Source organism: Pleurodeles waltl, chromosome 4_2 (assembly GCF_031143425.1).
Source record: "Pleurodeles waltl isolate 20211129_DDA chromosome 4_2, aPleWal1.hap1.20221129, whole genome shotgun sequence".
Taxonomy (NCBI): Eukaryota; Metazoa; Chordata; class Amphibia; order Caudata; family Salamandridae; genus Pleurodeles; species Pleurodeles waltl.
This window is the reverse complement of record NC_090443.1, coordinates 976947655-976968431: the sequence shown is the minus strand read 5'-3', so window position 1 is coordinate 976968431 and position 20777 is coordinate 976947655.

Here is a 20777-nt window from a genome sequence, read left to right as displayed (position 1 = left end):
ACTGCGCCATGTGCATTTTTGGTGAAATGTGTTTTACCATGATGTGCATTTTAGTAAAAATGACAACCTGACTACTGCTTATGTTGCAGAATAACCAGTAACCCATGTATTTTATGTAACTACTGCTGGCTTTTGCATAGAACTAGTAACTCAGTAATGTTCTGATAAATTCTTGTATAGCAGGGTATTACTGACATGTTATGTTTGGTCTAATGATGATTTATACAGTACAGTTTATTTTTTATATAACTTGATGTTGTGTTTCCTTTGTGGTGTGTATTTATTGTGTCACATGTGTTGTGTGTTGTATAATCACTTTACACATTGCCTATTGGATAGGACTCACTGCTCGTGCCAGGGCTTATCTTGGGTTGTGTAACTCCCACGCCGTGACTAGAGTGGGTGGGTTCTGCCTGGCTTAGGTGCATACCCTAGCCAAACAGAAACCCCATTTCTAACAAAGAGAAATAGGGTCACCATATGTCCATGATCACACTTGAACAACACGTGTGATTAGCAAACATTACCATGATGTCTAGTAGACCCCAGCAAAAAACTTTACCTAACTGGCCCATACATGTACCAAACCATATGCATGCATGCCATCACAACTGTCAACAGTTGCCAACAGGAAAATCAGGATCTCTGACAACTACAATTGCATGGCTGAAGTTGTGCAATCACATTAACCATTGAACAAGTCAGAGACCACATCACCTTCAATGCTTTGCCTCCTGCACCATACATCACTTACCTGTTGTCATTCAATAGTAGGCCAATGCCGACTCCATTCCCACAGATTCTACACAAGGCAATACAGACATCTATTTGTCACATACAAAATAACACAACAATAATAAATGATGCTCCCAAAACATTGTCATGTTGCTGACAACAGTACAGTAGCCTGGAGAAGGTACCATGGAAATACTCATGTCACACTGGAAACATATCCACCATGCACACTTCACCAATTGAAATGTGTCCCAAAGGAGTCATGAAGGTAGTACTAATGATGCTAAAAAGTGGCATAATTTGGCATGGAAATGTACACTGCAGCCAAAATGTGCAACATGTCAGGGAGATATTTCTCTAAAATCTAAAACACAATGAATCAGCAAGTCTCAGGGAAATCACCACTAAGATCTGTCACCTCTTACGATGACATACATTGAGTGCATCAGTAGACGCCATTAGTCCTTTGGATGTTGGAGAGGCCCAGAGATATGCAAGTACTTGTAGAAGGCCCTCAATATGTTACCCAATGGGAAGCTACATCATTGTCTCCATTTTGGTCATGCGAATCCAGATGTCTGTGGATAAATACTTGTTCTCAACCACATGTGATTCCAACACAACTGCAAGTCACTCCATGATGCATGCCAACAGTCAGGTTACAAACCTTCCCCATTTCTCATGTGCAAAGCACTTTGCTACAAGATTCGACTTCAATGGTATGGAAATGCACATAGTGGGTAAAAGCTCTAGGCCTGCCTGTCATGTCCCCCATTGCTACTGCAGTTGTACATGCCAAATGACATGCTATGATGGGTGAGAGTATGTGTCAGCAAATAATCAATGGTGACACACTCCTGCCTGTGGCACCATATAAAATGTACCCCCATTGAAAATGTCCTATTCCACACACTGGTTGGCATGCACATATAAGTGAGGGAATATAGACATTATCCTATCAACACAGGCACACCATGCATGAAACAGCAGCTTACATTTTTTTTCAAAAAAGAAAGGGACACATGCTGACATGAAGGCACAAGGAATGTTGGCAACAGCGATGGCACATATATCATCAATAGACATTCCACACTTACCAAGGGAAAGTATTGATCTATAGCTGCACCCCAAAAGAATGTATGCACTGCCACATGTACGATGGCCATCTTCAGATTATAGACAGTAATTAGGCACCAGAAGCTGTCATACTCTGAAGACAAGTAGCCTCTATGTGGCAGAGGCCAATATACTCATTACACCAGACACATGGCTAAGGACAGTGATCCTTCACTACCTTTCTTTTGGCATGTAACACTGAGGAGTAGTGGTCTGTTGGCATAGATTTTACACCCACTGCAACAACAAACATACTTGATTGATCAAATAACAAGCAAATTGCTTGTTGACTGTGCACAGTTGGTCCTAGATCCCTGGGCAAATAGGCAAGGCACATAAGTATGCAGCACATGACATGTCTACACAAACAATCACTCATCTACTTTGTTACACATGGCTCATCCCTTATCATCAAGGGGAGCTGTCAGAACCTAGCATATTCACTTGGCAATGTGGCAAGCAAGAATATGCCCTGTACTCACCCCCTTGTAACTGCTGTGCTGTCCTCAAATTCCCATCAAGGTCTGGGTAGGCCACTGCCAGAATGTGGGCCATTAGGGGGGTCATGGCCTGACGTGTGCCCTGTCCATGTTGTGAGGACATCCCCAGCTGGACCTCTGCTATCTTCCGGGCCCAGCGCCTCAGGTCCTCCCACCTCTTCTGAGAGAGGGTGCTCTGCCGGCTGTGGACCCAGAGGGCCTGCTCCTTCTGGGCAATGGCTCTCCATAGCTCCTTCTTCTGATGGACGTTGACCTGCATGGATGCAAAAGACAAAACAAGAGATGACAAGTTTTGGCACAAATGGTTGAGTACCACACATGTCAGAAACAACAAGCTAGAACTTTACAATTTGTTGACACTCCACAAGTGTGAAACACACAAGCCAATAAATACAGGGACATGACTACAGACATATGTATTTCCATTTGCGGACTAACCTACTACCCTGCTCATTGCCTACAATGACCAAGCAAGCTTACTCACATCAGGTAGCTACTGCTCCAGCAACATGTACTGTGATGTGAGCCACAATGAAACACTACACATGTAAGTGGCTTCGGAAAGGGAAACTCCTTAGGCCTGAATGGACCAACACATTCATACTCTGTGAGACTGACTCACTGAATACAGTCCCTACAGACAACTGCTGCAGTACTGAATTCACCATTACACTTGAGTGGCAATCAAGGGGCTGGCATGGTGGGTACATAAAGGTGGTAATTTTGACACTGATGGTCTTTTACACAGATGTCCAATGTCGTGCCTGCCAAATGACCACCAGTGTTGGCAGTCTTCAGACCGCCATATTACGGCTGCTGACTGCTCTCCACCATATTAGGTGGGGAAGCAGCCAGCAGCCATACTGGCGTTCGGTGGTCTAGTGGAGGTTGCTCCACCGCCACATCACCACAAGTCCGCCCGCCGTATTACATTACTGTAAATGGTATGGCGGTCTTGTGGTGATGGGGCACTGGGGGCGGACCAAGCCACATGGACCCGATCCCTCCCGGACAACCACTGCGAGCACCAGGTAAGGTGATTGATCGACAGGGGAGGGGGAGGTGTTGAGTGTTGTGTGCATGAATGGGGGGGTGTGTTTGTGTAAATGGAGGGGGGTGATGTGTGTGTTTGTGTGCATGTGTATGCAAGTGTATGTGTACCTGTGTGAATGCATGTTTGCGGGGGTTGGGAGGGTCGTGGCAGTGTGTGCATGTGTGTGTGAATGAGTGTAAGAGTATGTGTGTGTGTATGTATGTATGTGTGATGTGTGCCTGCTTGGATGTATGGGGGCAGGGGGGTTCGGAATGGGGATCAGAGGGTTCGGAATGGGGATCAGGGGTAGGGGTGTTACTGCTTGGGGGGTGGGGGCTTCTGATGGGGTCGGGGGTCCTACATGGAGGGAGGGTTGGGTAGTCCTGCAGTGGCAACAGGAATGAGTATTCCCATTGCCAGTGTCGTTACCGCCAGGGATTCTGTGGCGGGGTTGCTGCCACGGAATCCCTGACGGTAAGGACGCTCAAAATACCGTGGGCGGTCATAGGTGGACCGCCAGGTCGAAGGAGGTCAACCTTCGGCCAGGCGGTCCTACCCCCCTGGCGGTACAGGTGGTGAACTGGCTGCAATGCTGCCAGTTCACTTCCATTGTAATAATTTAGTGGTTCTGCACCGCCACGCTGTCGGTGGTCTGGCCGCCACTGCCGGTGTGGCGGAGCAGGACCACCAGGGTCATAATGACCCCCAAAGTGTCTTCCTTGTCCATGTATGGACATGTGGAATAACAAACGCAGACTGATGCCACTTCAGGGGGTAGGTTCTGTGGTATGTACATGTACCACAAAACAGTCCTTTGGACATGTGTCTATCCTGCAGACATGGCATCCAACACACAAAGGCATGCATTGTACAGTTTCTGAAATGTGACCAAGACTGAGTCATATATTATGGCCTACGAGGAATCAACTGTCTGCACTGTGGGACTGTCATTTGTGCAAAAGCCTGTACAGGTCAAATATGACCTTTGTGAAGGTGACAACAAAGCTGTGAGAGTAAGGGACCTGTCATGAGTCAAAGACACACATTGACAATGATGCAAAATGCACATATGGACTAGTTTAATGATTTGCCTCTGTATACATTCCTAATCTAGTCAAAATACTGAGGCAGTCAGGGCAGGTTTTGGCACTAGAGCATCATATTTGATATATGCCAGGATTTGCTGGTGTACAGGAAGTGGGCACAGTGCCACAGCTGCATAGCATAGCCATAGTGGCTGTCCCTCAGCCTGGACTAGGTCTCATACTGGGAGATACATTTGATAGGCCCTGGTCTCTTCAGGCTGAGCAGACAGAACCTACATGACACTCCATTCCCATCACTTCCATGCATGAAAGCACATCTTGTGGCCATCAACAATTTGGCATGTGGTTTGTGTGTCAACTTGAAGGGCAAAGTGAGTCATGATAGGCCTTACGCACAATTTTGCAAGACCAGATGTGGGCTAAAAGATCCGTGGCACTATACATATTGCGCACATGATTCTCAAATGTCATTCAAGATGCATACACAGCTCACGCTGTCATGCACATTCATATTGTCCAACATTTGCAACAACCATGAAGAAAAAAATGTCATTGGTTGGCAGCGATGTCTCCTTACCTAGTTATTGTATTGTATTGTATTGTAATAGTATTTATATAGTGCTTGCTACCCCTGACGAGGCATTGAAGTGCTTTTCGGTGAGTAGCATGCTACTCTGGAACCCAACAATAATTAGTGATGGATTAGTATTGGGAAATATGAGTACAGTTTTAGTATTATGATGAGTTAATTTGGGTCGCGGATATGAGAGTTTGTTAGTTAGATTGACTGGAGTAATGGAGGGGTGGGAGGAGGAAAGAAATCCAGAAGTGATAAGTGGGAGTATATCCCTCATTTACTCAACCCAAAGGCTTGGAATGAGTAAAGGGGGATGGAGGAGGGAAGAGTCTGTGGAAGGGTTAGGGAGATCATAATAGCAGGGTGAGATAAATGAGGGAGAATTGAGTAGGGTTGTGTGGGAGGTCATGGTAGTAGAGTGAGGTTTGGTGAGTTAGATGTGGAAGCAGAGGTGTTGGACTTTTTTGCTTATGCAGGGTCATCCCCAGTCTTTTTGCCTCCTGCCTCCTATTTCTTCTGACCTGTTGCTGTTGGCTTTTGAACTCTGAGCACTTTACCACTGCTAACCAGTGCTAAAGTGCATATGCTCTCTGTGTAAAATTGTATGTAACTGGTTTATCCATGATTGGCATATTTGATTTACTAGTAAGTCCCTAGTAAAGTGCACTAGAGGTGCTCAGGGCCTGTAAATCAAATGCTATTAGTGGGCATGCAGCACTGGTTGTGCCACCCACATAAGTAGCTCTGTAATCATGTCTCAGACCTGCCACTGCAGTGTTTGTGTGTGCAGTTTTAACTGTAAATTCGACTTGGCAAGTGTACCCACTTGCCAGGCCTAAACCTTCCCTTTTCTTACATGTCAGACACCACTAAGGTAGGCCCTAGGTAGCCCCAAGGGCAGGGTACAGTGTATGGTTAAGGTAGGACATATAGTAATGTGGTTTATATGTCCTGACAGTGAAATATTGCTAAATTCGTTTTTCACTGTTGCAAGGCATGTCCCTCTCATAGGTTAACATGGGCTACCTTTAAAATTTGATTAAAGTGTAGATTCCCTTTGGGAGCGGATGGACATGTGGAGTTTGGGGTCTCTGAGCTCACAATTTAAAAATACATCTTTTAGGAAAGTTTATTTTAAGATTGTGTGTTTGAAAATGCCACTTTTAGAAAGTGCATTTTCTTGCTTATACCATTTCTTTGACTCTGCCTGTTTGTGGATTCCCTGTCTGGGTCAGTTTGACAGTTGGGCTGGTTGCACCTCACACTAGACAGTGACACAAAGGGAGCTGGGGTGTAGCCTGCATATCCTGATGAGCCATCTGTGCTAGGAGGGAGGTGAGGAGTGGTCACTCACACCTGAAAGGGCAGTGCCTGCCCTCACACAATGCAGTCTCCAACCCCCTGGTGAGTATCTGGGGCCTGGCCTGGGCAAGGCAGGATTTCACATTCAAAAGAGACTTTACTTTGAAGTAGACCTACTTCAAAGGAGAAATTGGGTATAAGAAGGGCACCCAAAACCACAGACTTTAGAAACACTTCTGGAACCAAGAGAAACCTCTGCCTGGAGAAGAGCTGAATAGCTGAGGAAGAAGAGCTGCCCTGCCTGTGACTGTGCTTTGTGGAGCTATCATGCAGTTGCTGCTTCTGCCAGAGTAAGAGGGCAAAGACTGGACTTTGTGTGCCTTCCATCTTGAGATGAAATCTCCAAGGGCTTGATCTAGAGCTTGCCTCCTGTTGTTTGAAGTCTCAGGGACAGCAAAGACTTCTCTCTGCCAGCACCTGGAGTCTCTGGAGAGACTCCTACTCTGCCTTGTGGTGCCCATCCAGTTCCTGGGACCCTTAAAGGAGAAGCTAGCAGCCTAAAGACAAGGAAATCCACGCACAGAGCGCCGTGCGGGGAAAAGATTGACATGCCGCCGGCTCCGCAGCTGAGACAACAACTCCTGCAGGAAACGCGACCGAAGAATCGATGCACGGAGCAGGAGAAACGAAGCGCAGCTTCGCTGACGGAGGCTGGGAGATCACAACCTGTGCTGCGGGGATTTTGGATCAGCGTGAGGCTGAATTTCTGACTCACACCGGCGCGTGTGGGGTTATTTTTGATGCACACCCACCCGTGCAGGGTTATTTTGGACGCACACAGGTACAATTTCACGCTAGCATCGCTAGTGTGTGTTTAAAACTACTTAAAGACTCTTTGCATTTTTATTGATAACTTGACTTGTGTATTGTGGATTTTTGTTGTTTTGGTCTTGTTTTGTTTAGATACATATTTCCTATTTTTCTAAACGGGTGTTGTGCCATTTTGTAGTGTTTTTCATTAAGTTACTGTGTGTGTTGGTACAAATACTTTACACCTAGCACTCTGAAGTTAAGCCTACTGCTCTGCCAAGCTACCAAGGGGGTACACAGGGCTTAGCTGAGGGTGATTCTCTTTTACCCTGACTAGAGTGAGGGTCCTTGCTTGAACAGGGGGTAACCTGACTGTCAACCAAAGACCCCATTTCTAACATTGTTAAATTGCGGTTGGGACTTGGACTTGTATTTGTACTTGACATACAGTGATTAAGGGGCATATTTATACTCCGTCTGCGCCGAATGTGCGTCAAACATTTTGACGCACATTCAGCGCAAACGTTGCCCCGTATTTAAACTTTGACGCCCGAGCCCGCGGACGGCAAAATTCCGCCGTGTGCGTAATTGTTTTGATGCGGCAACCCGCCTTGCCGTAATGATATGCAAGGTAGGCGTTCCCGTCCAAAAAATGACTGAAACGGCCATGCGTCGTATTTATGCTTTTGATCAAAAATGACGCACGGCCGGGAGGCGGAGCCGGAAAATGACGCACAGCCCGATTTGCGTAAAAATGTAGCGCCTGGGTCAGGGCAGGCGTTAAAATGGGGCAAACACACCTGTATTTAATCAGAACACACAGAAAAAACAGCAGAGCAGCAGAGCAGCAACAGGGAGACATGGAGGTGATTCTAATCCAGCGTGCACGCAGACGCAGAGCCCAGCAGCAACAACAGCAGCTACAACAACACCATCCCGAAGGCATCGCAGAAGGCAGGAGAGGATATTCCGCCCCAGAACCACCCTTCAGGGCCTCAGGGAACACAACATCATCCAGAGGTACCGGTTGAACTGGCAGGCCATTAAGCAGCTGCTGCGCAACATTGGACCGCAGTTGGCCCCCACTTTGCTGACACCCCGCACCATCCCAACAGAAACCAAGCTGCTTGCCGTACTTCATATGCTGGCAAGTGGCTCTTTTCAAACAACTGGTGCCCTGGTTGCCAGAATATCACAACCACCATTCTCCGCCTTTTTGCCCAAAGTACTGGATGCCATCATTGGACTGACACCCCACCACATCTGCTTCCCTAACACACTGCAGAAGCAGCAGGAAACAAAACAGGGGTTCTACCTCATCAGTGGCTTCCCACACGTCCTTGGTGCAATCGACTGCACACATGTACGCCTTGTGCCACCTGCTGCAACTGAACACCTCTACCACAACAGGAAACACACACATTCCATCACGTGCAGGCCACAATCGATCACCATGGATTGATCACCAACATTGTGGCTAAATATGCTGGGAGTGTCCATGACTCATTCATCTTCCGTCACTGCACCATCAATGAACACTTCCAGGATGGACGGTATGGCAATGGACTACTTGTTGGTAAGTACAAAAACCTACCTACCTATATACACACTGCACAGCAACCCTCTAGGACACACAACACATACACCACAACAGCAACATGTGGACAGGAACACACTGAGGTCGTGACATCGCTAGCCATGTTTCTTAGGTCACCATTGAACCTGTCACACATCGGAAATTACTGTACAGCCTAATGTTAAGACGTCAAAAATCACAACGTGTGGAGTGGGTTGCCCAAATGTCACCTTGCAAAATGTAAGTGTCCCAATGACCTTTACATTAATCCATTGCATAACTCTAATGGTATGGGATGTCCAGGGTACATTGATATGAACGTGTTACCACCACTGTCAATTTTAACCTGTGAATGGAACTATCATCTCACCCCCAGGGAAGACACACGGACACCTGTATCACAATTCACAATGCTAGGGAGGGCACACTGTACTGCAAATCCCAAAACATACTGCTGACAACCGGTTAGCAGACAAACACTTGTTCAGCCAAGGAAACAACACAATGCAGATGGTACATCCTACAAGCCTAGGATGCTATGTTATAACACAAAAGAGTCACAGACAACACAAGACAACTACTGCCATGAAAGGTCATTTCAATAGTGCCAGCTACATCAACATGATCCCAATCGTTTTCTCTTGCAGCTAATCAGGGGTATGGCATCCAGCCATGGATTATGACACCATTTGGCAACCCGAGTACTGCTGCAGAGTGTGCCTACAATGACGCACATAGGAGGACACGCAGCATTGTCGAGAGGTCCTTTGGCATCCTCAAGTCAAGGTTCCGGTGCCTCGACATCACTGGTGGTAGCCTTCTATATACACCAGAGATTGTCTGTAGGATCATCCTAACATGTGCAATATTGCACAACATCTGCATCAAAAGGAACATTCCCCTCCTGGAACCAGAGCCACACATGCCTGAAGAGGAGGAAGAGGAGGATGCTGGCCTGCAACATGAGGGGGAACTACAGAACACGGCCACTGGTATACGCAGGCGGCAACAGATTGTCAACAATTTCTTTTGAATATAATCACCTTCACCACTTTAGTTAACTAATTTAAATAAACACCTATAATAATCACCATATCATGGTCTGGCTATTCATTTTTGTACACCTTCATCTCTACTTATCAGAATAAGAGTGTTGCATCATGGAGCATTGCTGAGATACTGATTAGGACACTGAACATCCCAGAGCTAATGTGATGCCTAACATACAATGGTCACATACACGCACACTGTTAATGACATATATCATGTACATTTCTCCTTTGAAGGCCAATAGCAGAGGACCACACCTATTTCACACATACATGTTGAAATCAAGGTCCAATGCAGCATATGGCACACAACTAAGACACCATCACTCAACAAGGGGAAAACAAGCCTCATACATGAGGCAGTCAATGTGCTTTTGCATCAGTAACAGGAATGTCTGACCAGACCCTTGACAGCAGTAAGTCCAACTGCATCCAATATTTGCAAGGACTATCTGTGACCAGAGTTCCATAGAAGCAGAACATAGGCAGCGCAAGTGCCACACATATGAGCAGCATTGCACACATGACATTCCATGTACATGTCAGACCATTTCCTAACTCCAGACACACCCATGCACCTGGTCACAACCCACCTGTCGGAAGAGGTCCCTGGAATACTAAGATGTGTACCCTGATATTCCCTCCTCTACACACACGGACCAACATTAGCAATCCAGTGTGCTACACCCTTTCCTATGGTATGCCATTGTCATAGAACATCTGACTGCATGGACGTCAGGTTAATTTATACACTGTCTTCTAGTTTCAAAGCCCTGTTAGCACCTGTAGATTGCTTCCCGTGTGAAAATGTCTGTTGGCCCTTAGAATGTAAGTCTCACCTACAGGACTGGTGAGAAACAGATGCAGCCCACACCTGTGATCACCTCCATGCACACCACCCATTTCAAAAAGCACTGACCCTGCTGATGCCTGGAACAGCATAGGAGTTGCCATTTAGTCAATTACACTGTTAAGCAATTATACTAATTAAGCTGTGTAACACAGCCCTTGGGTTCATTTGTCACCTTCAAAAACACAGGACATACACAGTTTGACATGTCAACTCTCTAGTTTGTCCTCCAAACGGCCTGAGTCAGACCACTGATTATGTAACTTGTCAAATTGCTGGATCCTGAATCACCCTGCATTCTGTCAGCCTGACTGGCATCTGTCTGTGCGTCACACTAAAGTATCCCTGTGTCTACATATATACCACACTTGCATTAGCAAACCTCTCATTCATCAGGGGGTATTGGGCATGGACTTTCTCAATGCATACACAAATACATTGTATCGCATCATCTGCCTTTTAACTGTACCATTTGAGTTAAATCCTCTGGGAAAAGCAAAATTCATGGCCGATCCCTTGTCTGGGTCGCATTTATGCATGAATGACAAAGTGTGACAGTGTCCCAGGGCCGTAGGCAGGGATTGGGTACGGGGCTTTCAGCACAACCAGCAACCTCTGATAATGTCCATGAAAAATACACACATGTCAGGACCATGAAAGTTCACACACAGAATCACAGTGCTCACAACATAGTGATGGGCCGTGTGTGGTGAATAGCTGCGAGAATAATCAGCACAGAGGCTATGATGTTCCCAGATGCTGTGGGAATTGCAGAGGCTAACCTGTGTACAAATGTTGTAATGACACCTGCCGGAACATGACACCTGAGACATTATCTCACTCAGCACACCAAGGTTGCCCTGTTGACTGTCTCATTACATGTCTTTAGTGACAGGGCGGGACCATCCCTATGTAGGTTCACATGTCCACATCCACTTTACTCACATTGATCAACCAATGATACTCAGTAGATACAGGAATAGCTGCCACTGACTCATGATGAGTCCTGGACTGAACTGTGACAAATTACACCCCAAACAATATACAGGATCATCATTGGACCACACACATGAACAAGACACCTATGTGCAATTGATCACTGGAAATATGTGGACACGTGCTGTCTTGCCTGCTGGTCCACCACAGCCACTTGATATTTGGGGCTCACTTCTATGGCCTCAACTGTGGTGTCATCATACATTTGAGATTCACCCTTGTCTGTCTGTGCAAACAACATGGTACCCACTTCCTCAATGCATGTGTATGACTCACTATGGGATTCACCAACTAGTGCCTAGGAAGCTGTTACCAAAACTGTAGGACATAGGATGTTGAAAATGTGGACCATTGACATGAACAAGCGTCTGCCATCTATCTGGTGCATGCTATGTCACATGTGGTGTCTACGTGACCCTAAATCTTGGAAGTCCACTTTACGGATGTTGCTACATGTATGACTAACACATGCCCGCTCTCATTTCCACAATGACTTGCATCTAAGGATTGGACACATGGATGTCACATTCATACAAGCATATGTACGAATATGCTTCATGTGACACACACACACTTGGTCAACAAATACATTAGTTGCCAAAGCACCCACTTTGAGCCAAAGGCATTTAGGTATTGTACATATGTGCGTCATATTGCTATCCTCTCCTTCTGCCAAACATCCACAATTTGTGCAACACATATAGGTAGGCCACACTTATGACCAACTATTGCGTCAGCCAACCGTAAAAATACTGTGAAGGGAGTAGCGGATCATGGCCTGCTGCAGTATAATGTCACACATGTGAACATACACCATCAACACCATAGTGTCTTCAATCAGTCTATCTCTGATATGTCCCAAATGTAACATAACAAAAAAACAAGAAAAATTGCCCAAAACCAGTTAATGCACTGAAATTTTGATGTTCCTAGCGTTATGCGTAATTTTCTGTGTACCAAAACTATATTTGCGTCATTTTTTTTTACACACAGGAGTGAAAATTAGCCCGCATCCAGATATTTGTACAGGTCATGTACTATTATGTGGATGCGGGCTAATTTTCACTCCTGTGCGGCAAAAAAATTGACCCAAATACAGTTTTGGTACACAAAAAATGACGCATAACACGAAAAAGGCGGGACTTTTCATACAGGAAGTGATGTAATAGGATATCCTGTTTACAGATCATGTACAGTGGGTGTACTTTCACTTTCACTTTGCAGTCTATGATCCTTCTAGACTGTGTGGCTGTGTAGAGAGTGGTTTCCTGAAATTTTGTGCTTTTTTCTCCTGTGTGCTATCTGTAAAGTCCATTTGTGAAATAAATATTGTTGCTGTATACTGTACTACTGTGTTTTGTCTACATTTGTCCATTTATCTTGTGTTTTTGTTGTTTGTGGGAGTCTGTTGTGGGTAGTGTTAGTTTGGGGATAGTTGGGCTCTTTTAGTGGTTAAGTTTACTTTTCATCTGTATTTGTACCCCTACTTTCCCCCTTTTCCCCTTTATCCCTATTCCTTTTCACTTTTCAAGTATGTCTGGTAGGCCACGTCTTGGCAGGATGGGTGAAGAGGAGTTGGGGGGGTTCATCTGGCTTGTGTGCCATTTCTTGCCACTCATGATCCAGGCAGTGAGCAGGGTGATACAGGGGTATCCAACAGAGGCGCGCAGAATACGGTGGGGAAAGGTGCTGCATCACCTGCAGTGTGTGTATGCCAGCCAGAGGAGTGACCACCAGCTGAAGCACCGGTGGGCTGACATCATCACCAGGGAGCAGGATCTCTTGGACCACCTGGGAATCATGAGTGGTAGCACTGTTGGTGAGTACTAATCATGTAAATGTGCACAATTAAATGCTCTGTAGTGAGGATATGTACAATGTCTGCCAGCTAACTTACTGACTGTGTGTAATACTGGGGAAACATAATGGGATAATTGATGCACTATGGCAAGGATCACAATTGCTAGCTGTCAGGTAGCACGTGCTCAGCAAACTTACAGGATACTTTTCCATGAAGTAAATTGGTGCGGCCTTTTTGTCAGAAAACCAAACAAAATAGGAGCCAATCATGTCTATATAGGATACTATTGACAGAGAAGTAAAGATGTACCAACATATTGGCTAACTTTGTTGAAGCAATAGTTAGACTGACTTTAAAATCACTACATGATGCTGAAAATGAGTGCTGCCTTCACGTCAATTGATAATAGCAAAGTGGCTCAGACATATGTCTCATGTGAGTCTGGTGAGTGTGGAAGGAAAGCGTTCACGGAAGTACTATGAATGTTTGGGATTATTGTGTTCCTTGATCTTTTTGGACACATGTCAGATCTGGATTTGAAAACATTGTGAAAAGGTGTAAGGTGCCCTCAGCTAACATCTTAGAATGTTTGTTGGAGTTAGTTGTGCCACATTCCAAATATGGATGGCAGTCCAAGTGTATGCACATGGCTTCACATCTCCATGGTTGGTGCAAATCACCAGAGCTGGGCCACATCAATTGAATCAAATGTAACAACAGGGGGGCTTACAAAAGTCCCTGCCCCTCACTCTGTACGTTGTACCTATGTTTCATTAATGTGTCATGGCCACAAGGCATGTTTGACTGGTATTGCAGTCCTCAAGTAACCAGGCTTTGGATGTCTCTCTTGGATGCACATGATGAGACGATTACACTCCATATTTTTTTCTGCTCACCAATTAAGGGGCATGTTTGCAATCACATGATAGTTAGGGCCAATGTATGTGTGCAGATATGTGTGTAACTGTCACAGGAGACCCATGCTATGTACAAGTTGGCCGTGATATATCAGATGCAGTACCATCATGTCTGAATGGCTGCCATTTCCTTATTCAGCCTACACATTGTATATGTTTATGAAATTGTTGAGCTGTGCACAGATTTTGAGCACATTTCTTCCTTCCATACCTTACAGGTGGACCGGCACCCTACACTGTGGGAGAGGTGGCGACATTTGAGGACCCGACCACTCCAGTAAGTGTTGATATGTCTGTTATGTGTTGTGTTTGCTGGTTATGGACTTGTGTGAGTTGAACGCATAGCAAGGTGTGATGCGTTGGGCAAGCTTTTCTCTTGTTCCATGAGTGGGAATTCAGTTTCTCACATGTTTTGAGTTGGCCAATGCATATCCAATGGTATTATGTAGGGCTTGTAGGCCATTCCTGTAGGCCCCACTGTGAGTACAGGGGTTAGTCATGTGGATGACACTTGTATCAACAAGAGTCGCACTGCAAGTCAGCTCCGAATTAGTCAGCCTGTCAGACCCACATTCTCCAAGATTGGTACAGCAAATTGCTTTCCAAAAGACATCTGCTTCCCTATTTACCAACGTAATTATGAAACAGTAGGTAGAACCTCCTAGCAGCATGTACTTCCACATGTAGTGCTACAAGTATGTGGAACTTGAGTGCAATGGCCTAGGTGTGCATGCAATTCATGATCATGTGTGTTCTTGCAACTCTGTGTCTGATGTAAGTCAGGCCTTACTGGAAGTATATGTTGTGTACCAAGTTCTGCATTTCCTGACATATGTGGCCCCATGATTGCTCTAGGGTTTGCTGACTCCTAATTGTTGATAGACCTTACCTGTGGTGTGTGTGTAGAGCCAAACACGTGTGGAGGTTTCTATACACTCCTCGGTGTACATGTTGTTGGAAATTGATAGTTGTTTATCCAACACCCACCCTCAAACACAGGCATGGGTTTGTGAATGGGGTTCCTAGTACTGATGCTACCAGTATGTTACACATACATGTGAATAAGTGATGGTTTGGTTGCAACCTAGTCTACACACTCAGGTTTGGCACTTGGTATTATATTAGCAAGTCCAGTTACAACTTGCAGACCATGTGGCTTTAGTTTTGCTTTCCGTACACTGACATTTGTAGCCCAGGTCTTGGCGGAGGATATGCAGCACTGATTCTTAGCTGATAACTGGCAGAACTCAGATTGCAAGTCAAAGCCAGTTGTTACCCATCTTGTAGGTTATGGATGTGCTATGTGTGATGTGAGCTTTGTAGGCTGGCCTGCCATGTACTTCCTCAGAGACATTCAATGATCTGTATTGTGATATGAGCTGTTACAAGTACAGTAGATGTATTGTCTGATTAACTTATTTTGCCATTTCACACAATGCAGTTCCTAATGTAGAATATCTGCATTTGTCTTCACAGCTGCAAACATGACTCCAGACCAGGTCTGTGAATTCCAGCGCCGGGCCATGAGATTCCAGCACATCCTGCTGGTGGAGTTGGGGATCAGGAGTATGGCCCGGCGATATCGCCATGAACGGGCCTCTGGGGCATGGAGAGCCTTCCCGCAGGGTGGCCCTACTTTGCCCACCACTGCCACCACCAGCACAACCACCAATAAAAGCCAGGTGGCCCCATCCACAGCTGGGACTGTTTGTCCTACATCTGATGGACTTCCAGGCCCCAGCATTGCTACTGGTGCAGGACAGCCCACTAGGCCTGGCACCACACACACACAGACCTCCTCCACCGGTACCCACACTGCCACAGCTCCATCTGTTGACCCTGCAGCCTTCCACAACATGGAACGTAAGATGGACCGTGTGCTGCGCAAGTTGAGCCACCTGAGCCGGGATGTGCGCCACATTAACCGGCTTGTTAAGTCTATTAAGAGGACCCTCCGGAGGGCCAACCTCTAGACTTTTTTTGATGGACATGATTCCCTCCCCTCCCTCCTCTTTCCTTGTTCTTATAGTTAGTGGGCTTAGGGGGCTTAGTGTTAGGTTAGTATAGGCTGTTAGTTTAGTTAATGTTGGTGGGTGGGGGGTGTGGGGTCCAGATTCTTTATATTTTTACTTATTAAGTGTGTGGTTGGGTGTGTGGGGGGCTATGTTGGGGTTCTTGTGTGTTTAAAAAAAATAAAAAATAAATAAAAAAAATATGTATATATATTTGTTTAGGATAGTATAGTATGTGTTTAGGTTAGTATGTGTTGTCCTCCATGTGTCCCGTCTCATAAGGGAGATGGGGGGTAAATGTTTAGAACGTTTCGTTGCATGTGATAAGTAAGTGTAGCTTAGGTTAGTTAGGGACAGTTGCAGGTAATGAGTAGTCAGGGTAGATTAGGGTAGGTAAGATTTTTCCCTCAGTTACCTCTTCTGTGATTAGCATTTAATAAATATTTGGTTAACCCTTAATAGTATGTGTTGAATGGTACTTGATTGTGGGTTTGGATTCAGTGTACATAAATTTTGTACTATTATATTTGTGTCCTATGCTACAAACAAATCCCAACTGAGCTGTACGATTGGCAGCTAGCCCAGAGCTACCTTGCAAAGTGTCGACCCTTCGTTGCAACCACTAATCACAGTTAATATGGATGACAATGTGTTTCTGTTGATGAGTGTGTTTTGAAAGTCACAAACAGTGCTTCCAGACTTGGTACTGGGGAAACAGTTTTAGGTCTGACTGCAGGGTGATGATCATGGACACCCTTATAAGATGAGTTCTCATTGGCAATCTTGTATTCTTGTCTTCATGACTCTCATACATCATTTGTGACAGAGTTCAGCATGAATACCTATTTGCATGTAAACTCAGACACCTTCATTTATGCAGTTTTTGTAGAGTTTGCTTAGATTAGTGTGCCATGTTATTTGTGTTATTTTTGCATGTTGACAACATTTTGCGGCCACTATTTGATGACTTAGTTATCCCCTGAGGACGCATTCTTCTGTCCAACACAGCATGATGGTGTATGGTTTCTCACTTCATCAGATTTGTCCCTCAGGATGGGCAGAGTATGATGCAATCATGGGCACTGTACAGATTTCTCTGACTACATAATATCAGGACAGTTGTATTGACAAGCTACGTCATTTGACAGTAGGCACATTTCAGTTATCTACTGCACAGTTGATATGTCACATTACCCAGAGACAGATTTGTTATGTAAGTGCTATTTATTGAAAAGTGCTGTAGTGCTATCTGTATATTGTCCATGATTGTGAGTCCATTTTAGTGACATCTTAAATTGTGATCCAACACAAAGGTTTACCAAAATGCTTTTGACATGCTGGGGTTGCTGTTTCAGACAGTGCAGAGGGACAGAATTTGCCAATGAGTAAGAGAGAGGCAATCACTGGGCTGGGTGACAAGGTATACAGTGGTTTGCAGAACAGTGCTTGAGTACAGTTGTTGCAATACTGGCAAGTTACAAAGTGCAGGACCTTGGTAATAGTTGGCCATGTGGCAGGGACTACTGCTTCCGGGTACTTTTCCTTGTGAATGTGATCTGTTCCATGTCTTCTTCTTCTGATGTGTGTGTTGCCTTCTCTGTCCTTGTTGTTGTTGGTTGTGAAGGGGCAACACACACCTCAGTGTTAGAAGACGTGGAGTCAGACATCCCGGTCGCTGCTCCCTGTGAAGGTCTTAAGGGCAGTACTGCAGCAAGGAGGATCTGCTGGTTTTTGAGAATAGCAGCCACATCACGATGGTAGGCAGCCAGGTCTTCCCTGAGGGGTTCAATGTTGCATTTGTGCACGCGTTGACAGGATTGCTGTTTTAAGTGTTGGGTCAACTGTATTACAGCTGTGCTGATTTCCTTCTGGGTTTTCTGCAGGTCCTGCAAGTTAGATGTTAGGGCTTGCATAGCTGCTGCCTGATCTGCAGATGACATCAAGCACGAATGCATCCCCTCAAGGCTGGCTGCCATATTTTGCATCGCCACCCGCACCTCCTTGGCCAGCTCCTGCTGTACTCCAACTACAGTTCTCTCAAAGCTGGTGCCAGTGTCGTCTGAGTCCTCAGCTGTATTGGAGCTGGCAGGTCTTACAATTGGGGTGGTGGGTGGATCCTCTGCAATGGCTGCTTGTTCTGTGCTCCTCCTTGTGACTGAAGGTGGGGTCTGGAGGGTTTCAAGGACCTTTTGGATAGTCTCCTGGGGAATGTTTATCGGCTCGTCATCCATGTCATCAGGGAAATCTGGGACAGGCATATCCGCAGGAGATCCATCTTCCTCTGCAATGAAACAGGGTACTATTAGTGTGTCTGTGTTGTGGCAATTTTTATGTGATGTGCCTGCCTTTTGATGAATTCACTTTGTGATCTTGTTTTGTGTTAATTGCTCCAGTCCTTCAGATGGGCATTCTTCCAGGCCTATGGCCCACCTGCATGTCACATGTATGTTATTGAGTTATTAGACTTGTCAGCATCATCGCCTCTAGGTGTTGGTTTAGGCCAAATAGAGAATTGCCACCTTCTTGTCCTACTCAAGCCTCCGTCTACATCCATTCTCATGGTGAGACCTTTCACTGGCTGTGGGTATTCTGATGGCCCTGGCAGCACACTTAACAATCTGGACCTGCCTCAATCTCTGATCTTTCACATCCACTTAAATGTATTTGACATATGGCATATCCTGTGCATGGCAATGTTATGATCTGATATAGATGTTGACATTGGTACTGTGTACTGCTGATGTTGGGGAATGTGTGTTACATTGGATTGCCCTGATAATCGTATCAGTGTCCTATTTCCTCCTCTTACTGTGCAGGTGTATTTCAGTGACCAGTTACATGTGTCCCCCCCTCAATGCTGTTGTCTGAGCAGTATGACATTTGGGATGTTGCATTGTTACCCAGGCACAGGATGGACCCTGACATATGCAGCATGGGTGTGTCCTTAGTGCTGTGTAGCTCCTATTGTTGTTTACATTGGCTGATGTTTGCAACAACTATGGGCATTGACATTTGAGAGTACTGGGGCCTAATTTAGGTGTGTATAATCCATGGGGAGGTTACTGCCATTGGCTACTTGAGCTGCACACAGAGCGGAGGTGGTAGTGGCAACTGTTGTCTCAGTTACATTCCAGTTGTCGGTATGGCTAGAGGTTGTTAAGAGGGCCCTAGTTAATGTAGGGGTATGGTGGCTGATGTGTGCTGGGATGTCAGTTTGATGCTGTGGCCTTCCCTCCTGGTGTGGCTTTCCCTTTGCTCCATCGTTGGCATGACAGCATGCCCACATGGGACTGTTGTTGGTGTTGTGTAATGGTGTACCCCAGGTCTGCTCAGAACGGGCCCTGCCCCCCTGCTGTGCCCCTTTATCCATGCCACTCCATGTATAAGATGACTTCCATGCATTTTGTGGTCGGTATACCCCCCTCCGGTTGTAGATGACATTAGTGCATTATAATTCCCCATGCGACTTACCCTGCATGTAAGTTGTCTCCTGGTAGTCTGCGCTGACCTGTCTTTGAATCCCTGTGACGATTTTCTCAGGGATGACGGCTGCGACCATCTCCTCCATGTGGTCCAGGGCCTCCTGGTGTGCTGGACTCCCACCTCCAGTCTGCAGTGGTGCCTTCCTGTTTCTGGCCATCTTTTCCTTGGTCCTGCGCTTGCAGTCATGCCAGCTTATCTTGCACTCTATGACTGTTCTGCGTACTTCAGCCACACTGTTATTCTTGTCGACAATTTGTTGCCATATAGTCTCTCTCCTACTGATTGGCAACTTTGAGGTGAGAAACAGTTGGTGCTGGTGTTCCGTCACCTCTTTAACCAGATTTTCCTGCTCCTCTGCACTAAAGCGACACTTTCTTTTCTTCTTAAAAGTGTCCTGGTACTTGTGTGGGTCCTGCTGGCTGGTTCCTGGTCTGCTGTCATCTTCCTGGGGCCTGTAGTGGCATCTGGGATCCATTTTGGCTCTCCTCTGCTGAAATGGCAGTGTTCGTGTTTTTTTTAATGCTATTGCGTAAAATAATGGCGTATATCCGGTTTGCGGGGTCGTAAATCGACCCACAGTCATTTACGCCGCGTTAACATTGTTTTGCTTTACGACTTGACGCTGCAGTGTGCGTCAAAAATAATGACTCCCACCTGTGGTTTGCGCCGCTGTTCGTCAAAGTATAAATATGACGCCCACACGGCGCACCAAAATGGCGTTAGCCGGCGGTAATATTTTTTACACAAAACTGCGCCGGCGCTGTTTTGAGTCAAAAAGTATAAATATGCCCCTAAGTGTACACTACTGTTTGAGTTCAGACTACTACGTGACCACATACTACTTGTTTGGTGATCTTTTGCTTTTTCTCTTAAGGACTCCTTTTTGTTCTAATTCCATGATTTTGCTGATCCCTTGACTGATTCTTTTTACTTCATTGGGATCTTATTTTCTGCCTTTGGAACTTTGCACTTGT